The sequence below is a fragment of the Parasteatoda tepidariorum genome, chromosome 9 (genome assembly GCF_043381705.1).
Source record: "Parasteatoda tepidariorum isolate YZ-2023 chromosome 9, CAS_Ptep_4.0, whole genome shotgun sequence".
Taxonomy (NCBI): Eukaryota; Metazoa; Arthropoda; class Arachnida; order Araneae; family Theridiidae; genus Parasteatoda; species Parasteatoda tepidariorum.
In genome coordinates this window covers 52515370-52522540 of record NC_092212.1, presented here as the reverse complement: position 1 = coordinate 52522540, position 7171 = coordinate 52515370, and the positions used below count along the sequence as shown (strand labels likewise).

Genomic DNA, 7171 nt, shown 5'->3' with positions numbered 1-7171 from the left:
TGAGATCACCTCCTCGAATTAATTAGATTGAGTCTTCGAGCGAGAAGATCTGCTCATTGTATCAAAAGTTATTCAAGGTGGTCCGTTTATTTTTTGCACACTGTACATGGTCGTGCAAACTTTGCAAATAGTTCAAATTGTGCAAGTTTTCGCTGTTTACTCGTGGTGAAAACATAGCAGTTTATTACATTACAAGTCAGTTTTTTCATGGGTGTGTGAGTTTAGATAATTTTTGAGAAATATTTACTTTACGTTGAATAGGTAACTAAAAAATAGTATTTTTTTGAATGAAATTTTTATCACTTCTATATTTATCCTTTAGTGTACGTGAATAGCAGTACTTCACTTGTCTAATAGTCAACATATAGCAATTCAAAAATGTAAGAAAAATATGTGCTAAATTATATAATTGCTTATGATTCAGTGGGAAAGATAGAAATTTTGCCTTGTCTACATCGTGAAACTATCTGCAAAATTTGCAGAAAAAAAAACTGTCAACTGGTGTGATAGTATAAAACTGTTTGTTTCTCAGAAAAGTATTGTTATTTAAAAACGGACACATACTGTTTTTTAATTAATAAAGTCTGTGATTTTAACAAAAAAGAAAAACTCAGTAAAGTAGACTATGTTAGCATTTTAGTCGTCGAGAGCCATTAGCAAAATTCGTACTTCCAGTCAACTCTCTGATTCGAACCAGAGTCAGGTCATTTGGCTTCGAGTGTTCTGTCCCTTGATCTACCGAAGCTCTAGTTTTAATTAAGAAGAAAACAAACTGTTTTTATATTTAAAGTTTTATTGAAATAATATGTAAAGGTAAAATAATTTATAAGTACAGTGATTCCCCCTTATGAAATTGCTTGTCAACTTAATTTATCAATGTGTATAATATGTAAAGAAATATAAAAATTCGGTAGAGTATCAATTTGACGATAAAAATCGATTCCCAGTTTTATTTGTACGTTGTTTAACACCGTAAAAGAATTGGTGAATGTTAAGAATAAGTAAAGAAAATTATCATAAAATAGCAAGAAAAAAGTCAATCTCACTATTTTTTTCTGTTTGTGAAAAGGATGAAGAAAAGAGAAAATCAGTTTTGTTAGCAAAACAGCTTTAAACCGCCGAGGAATGGGAAAACGAGAATTTCTTTATCTTTCGCGGATAACAGGTAAAATCAGAAATATCTGTAATTTTCTTTAAACAGTTTTTTCTGTAAAAGAAAAAAAAAATTTTTTTTTATCTGTAACATTGACAATCATTTTTGCAGTGTAGATAGCAAAGCCAGATGCATATTTAGGTACCAAGCAAATAATTTTTTTTTATCCATAGAAGATATTAAATTGATTTAATTGAAACACTGAATTGAATAAATTGAAAAACGTATCATTTTAACTCATTCGCTACCAATGAGGAAAGCTTTTTCTTCACCTGCAACATTGACCATTATTTTTCCTGTCTAGATAGCAAAGCCAGATACATGTTTAGGTACCAACCAAATAATTTTTTTTATCCATAGAAGATATTAAATTGAATTAATTGAAACACTGAATAGAATAAATTGAAAAACGTATTATTTCATCTCATTCTCTACCAATGAGGAAAACTTTTTTTTCACCTGTAACATTGACAATTATTTTTCCAGTCTAGATAGCAAAGCCAGATACATATTTAGGTACCAACCAAATACTTTTTTTCATCCATAGAAGACTTTAAATTAAATTAATTGAAACACCGAATTGAATAAATTGAGAAACGTATCATTTCAACTCATTCGCTACCAATTAGAAGCAATTTTTTTTGTTATCTGTTGCCTAAGATTTTTCTAGATCTTTGATACTTTCGTATCGCTGATTTCGGATCTTCAAACAATATCTCTTTCCAATCCATTTATTTTAAACTGACATTATTTGTCTATTTTTTGTCTAATTGCACAAGTTTAAGAGCAATATATAACAACGGATGGCACAAATGTTGCTAAAATATTTTTGGAGAGTTAAGGACTAAAATTGAGCAGGAACCCATGGCCAGAAATGTCGACATACACCACTAGAAGCATTTCCTTATTATGAACTGTTTCCTTTTGGGCTTCTGATCAGCTCGTAATAGTAAAGAATGCCCGACAAAATTTCCAGGAATAAGTTGTTATGCAATTTTAATTCCGATTAAGTGCCCTAATAGCCCTTGAAAATAGTCGCAACACTTATCTGAACCTCTGCGATATGTAACGTTCTTGAAAATAGCGAATTGAAGATGAAAAATGTCACTTGAAAAAATCTGCAGCTTTAAGAGCAAAACTAATTTCCGATTTGAAATCTCCCACTTAAACTGTATAAAACATCAGGGCACCTGATGCCGATTTCTGCTCTTTTCCCATTCATCTTTAGCTTGATCTTTATAGTGGATCGATGAGGTTGTGGGATGCATTGAAGTAAAGGAGTATTCATGTGGATAAATGATCATTGAGGTTCTGACTGTCTAATTATATGTAGTAGGATGATAAGACTATATTGCAAAAGTATGAAGTTTAGCTAAGCTGATATGATGAAAATGATATTATGTATATGATATTATGTATATGCGCTATGATGTCGGGAATATGATGCATCACTGCAATAGTATGCTGCTATTTGTCTGATGAAATCTCCCACATTCAAATCTTTATAATATTATTTTTTTATAACTGTCGTTGGGCAGTTGATCTAATTTTTCGCGTTTACGACTACTAACTCCGTAGCCTTGTTATTTTGAGTTCAATTCAGAAGACAAGGGATTTCTTGGATCTAGTATTGGGAGAAAATTGCTTTCAAGGAGGACTTTTTGATTAAACTAACCCGCATTTGCGTTACACGGAGGAGAAAATCACGGAAACCACCCGAATGTGCAAGGTCGTGCAACATATAACTAATTTATCTGTGAGCTATTTATTCTTATCAAAACTCGGAAATGATTGATTCAGAAAATGAACATAAAGCTTAAAATGCGTAGATGGGAAAAAAGACATAACTAAAAAAAAGCAGTTGAAAGAAAAATAGCGCACTTAAAAAATTAACATACTTGAGTAATGAGTTTTTAATAAAATTGATGCAATTCAAAAAGGTATCGATGAAAATTTACCTGGCTCAAAATGCGTACTTGAGAAAATGAAAACAATACCTATTTTCAGTTACCTATGACAACAGTTTCTTTTTAACAATTTGAATGTAGAATAAGGAAAATAATTTAAATAAATTTTGATTTGGTTTTTAATGAAAATGAATGCACATTGCATTTTTTTATAATCATTAAAAAGTAAGTTATTTTGCCTTGCAAAAATATTTTTAAAGTTTGCTTATTAATTAATAGAGCTCAGATTTTATTTATCTGAAATATCCCTAAAAAAACGAAAAAATAGTAAAAAGTACCTTTAACAAATAGCAAATAGTAAAGTAAAAGCACCGAAAGATTCTCTTAAAATAAAAAGAAATCCTTTGGAAAAATAGAATTTTATTCATAAAAATTTCTTTCATAAAATTTCATAAGATACATAACTGATTAAAACATGCATATTAAGAGAAATGGTTTCGTAACATACGTTAAAGCTTGAAATTAACGTAATAAATGAAAATAATAAGAGACTAAGGAAAAAAGATTGAAGATGTATCTAGAGTATCTTGAATTCCAATACATTTAGTTACTGTCTTACCTGCCCATGAATTCCTCTAAGGTCATTTCTGTATTCCATTATCACCAATTTGCTCCTTTTAATGAAGGAAATGGGCAGTCACTTTTCAGAAAATGTATTAAATGAAAAAGTATAAAATAAATAATGAAAAAGAATAAAATAGTAATAAAATAAAATTAAATAAATAATCTTAAAAAAACTAAAGAGGAAAGATAAGCTTGATTAAAAACTTTCTTAAACTTCAAAGAATGTGAAGATCGTATTAAAAGTCAGCATGTTTCAAGCACTCAAGCCCATTCTCAAGACTCGTCAGACGTGAATGAGGAAAAGGAATTATTTGAAACAGAAAATAAAAAGTTGAAGGAGAAAAATTAAAAATAAAGGTGAAAAACAAAATTGGAGAAAAAGCAGTTGCTGGGAGTGAAACACGAAATGAAAAATAAATAAATGAGAAAATACAAAACTAGAAAAACCATTGCTGCCCAGAAAATGAGAAGAATGCATTTCAACGTGTTATGGGAAGGTGATTATTCTATTAAAGTTGTAAGAAGTTGCTGGAACTTCTAAAGATTTCTATAAATGTCTTAAAAATTTTCAGAAACCTCAAAAATCGCTAAAAAAGAGAAAAGTAACGAACAGGTAAAAAAAAAATGCTCTAAATTTATGCTCAAATAAAGCATAAATGTTAAAAAATCCTAAAATAAATGTAGTAAAAAATAAAGCTTTAGTAATAAATAATCAAAAAAAAAATTTTTTTCTTTTAACAAACTTTTTTCTTCTTCCAAATGCTAAGCTTAATACATCTTATTGAGCTTCTTAACTGGTTTTTATAATACTACTGTTACAACAGGGTTTAATTTAACGACTCGAATTTACACCATGTAATGGCTCATGCAAACCATATTATGGTTCAACTTTTAACTAATTTTTCTGACACTGTATATAGTGGCATCAGATAGAAATCGATTGATAGATCCTATCGATAGATCGATCGAAGAGGATAGGTTTTAATAAACAATGAAAAATAAATGCAAACATATGCAATACTCCAAAATGATGAGAAAGGAAACTATGAATCAGCTTCAGACTATTCGGATTAGGATGATGGATTTTGTCCCAATTCGTTCACCAAGTATACATTTTCAAAGCGCATGCGCCCCCCTTTACCCTGTCCCTTCGATCTTCTAAAAGTGCAACAGATTGGTCCCCTTACTTATTGGTAGAAAAATAAAGGAGGGAACAAGATGCTCTCTCATCACTTCAATGAAACACTTTCGAGAGATATAAGAAGTCAGTTAAAGTGCTTTGAAATGTGGGCTCTAGTCGAATGGTTTGACTAAAGTTTCTTCACGGTAAGTTAATATTTACATTTAACTAAGTTTATATCGAATTTAAACATTTCTTTTTATTTTAAAACATAATAATATTAAATCATATGAAATAAATTGTGAGAGTTCCGATTTTGAAATAATCTTTTTCAAACGTGATGTTCATAATTATTTAGAGATGCATTAATATTTTTCGTAAAGTCAAAATGGAATAACTTAATTGTTTTGAGTGAAATTTAGTTTAAAGTCATAAAATTGCTTATTTAAACAATAATTAATATGCATGAAAACGTGTGCTTAGTAAATTAAAATTTATGCATATTCTTTGCTTACAATAGATTTTTACTTAAAAGAATTGCTCCAGAGAATATTAATATATATTTGGCCAGCTTATGTCTAATTTAAAAAACTATATTCAAATTAGATATAAATTTATTATCATCACAATAAAATTGCCAAATTTTTCCACATTTACAAACGCATTACAAAGCAAGAAGTGTTACTCATAGAGCTAGAAATACGGTAATTTTATCTTTTTCTATTAGTATTGACCACACATATTTTCTTAGTGCATAAACTTATCATCATTCGCTCTGTTCTTATTATAGTTTTTTTTTTCTTGAATGAATTACTCCAGAGAAAAATAATATATATTTGACTAAGTTTATATTTAATTTAAATAACTATGTTCAATTCGGATACAAATTTACTCTTTGCTTATTACAGTTTTTTGTCAAATGAATTACTCACGAGTATGTTCATTTATATTTGACAAAGTCATTTTTAAATTGATAATTTGAATAGCTATATCAGCTAAAAGTTGTCGTTGGTTTCAAAATAAAAATATATTGAGTGATATAAAATGAATTGCATAAATTTCAATTTGCAACACTGCTGGGGGATTTATAATTATATAAAGATGTATTAATATTATTTATGAAATAACATAAAGCAATCTAAATTTATCTTAGAAGAATTTGAACCTAAAGTCGCAAAATTCCTCGTTTATTTTTAAAATGAACACTGTTAAAAATTCCGGAGCAAACCTCAGCAAAACATACGGTAAAGGAACCGGCACTCAGGGTGCCGGTACTTTTTACTGAAAAATCCATTTTTACATTAATATTTCAATACAATATATTTTGCTTTGGCTATATTGATACAATATTAGAAAGCATTCTTGATGCTGATGAAAATATTATATCTTTTATTTTCCGGATTTTTTAAAGGAATTCTATTCTTTTTTTCGCTTTTCTTTCTCCCAGTTTTTGCTATTTTTATTATTAATTTTCTTTTCCCCCCTTTTTTCATTAATCTGTAATTTTCCTTTGTTTTATCTTCAATTTGAACTTTTGTATATATATATATAAATATATATATACTGTACAGTAAACTGTTCCCATGCTTAGAAATCTGAAAAAGTATTAAGCCTAAGCTCGTCTTTAAATGAATTCATTCTAATTGCTTCCAATTTGTTGGATGGTATACCGTCATTCTAACATACTTTTCTAATAAATTACATGCATGTAACTGGATTTAATTTTATTTTGTATAAAACTGGAGAGCTATAAAGGGGGAATAGAATGTAGCCATCTTGCCCGGGTAGCCCGGGTAAGATGGGCCAATGTTCTATTTTTGTTTATGTTAAGTTATTATTACTAAACTTTATTATTTATTTATTTTCTGTATGAGATATGTAAGAGCAATGTTCCCACTATATGTTTACTATATAAAATATATAAAATTGCTTCAGTTTACTATTTTTTAAACCAAGTTTCCTTAAGCGGTCCATCTTGCCCGCTCTTCCCCTACCTATAAGTAATATTTCCTGAAAAACGAAATTAGAAAATTGAATTTTTTTTCATTAAACTAATTTTAAAGGAGACAATCCACAACACAATTCTGGAGGAGCAATGTTATGAATGGCGATGCATAGTAAAAAATATTTGTTCACATGCTATTGTTGCTAGACGTGAACTTTGCATTTTTTGACCTTTAGTATGTTCACCATGAATATACTACATTGAAGTATTAATTCCTAAAGTTTCAAGAGCCTCCGTGTTACAATGAAGCTCATCCATATTCCAAGTGTCATAACATGTTGATCTTTAATATACTAATGTTCCGCCAGCAAAGTGTATAACCCATCATCAATCTTTTTCACGATGCATATATTTAGACTGCA

General features: G+C 29.1%; 1 protein-coding gene across 1 annotated transcript in view; it reads left to right on the top strand.

Annotated features, from left to right (window-relative positions):
* The first annotated feature begins 4880 nt into the window (after positions 1-4880).
* LOC107452774 (neuropeptide F receptor-like) overlaps positions 4881-7171 on the top strand; it is a 71429-nt gene continuing 69138 nt past the window's right edge. Inside the window, exon 1 of the mRNA XM_071185469.1 lies at positions 4881-5010. The gene's annotated coding sequence lies outside the window, so the exon portion shown is untranslated. The remainder of the gene's footprint in view (positions 5011-7171) is intronic.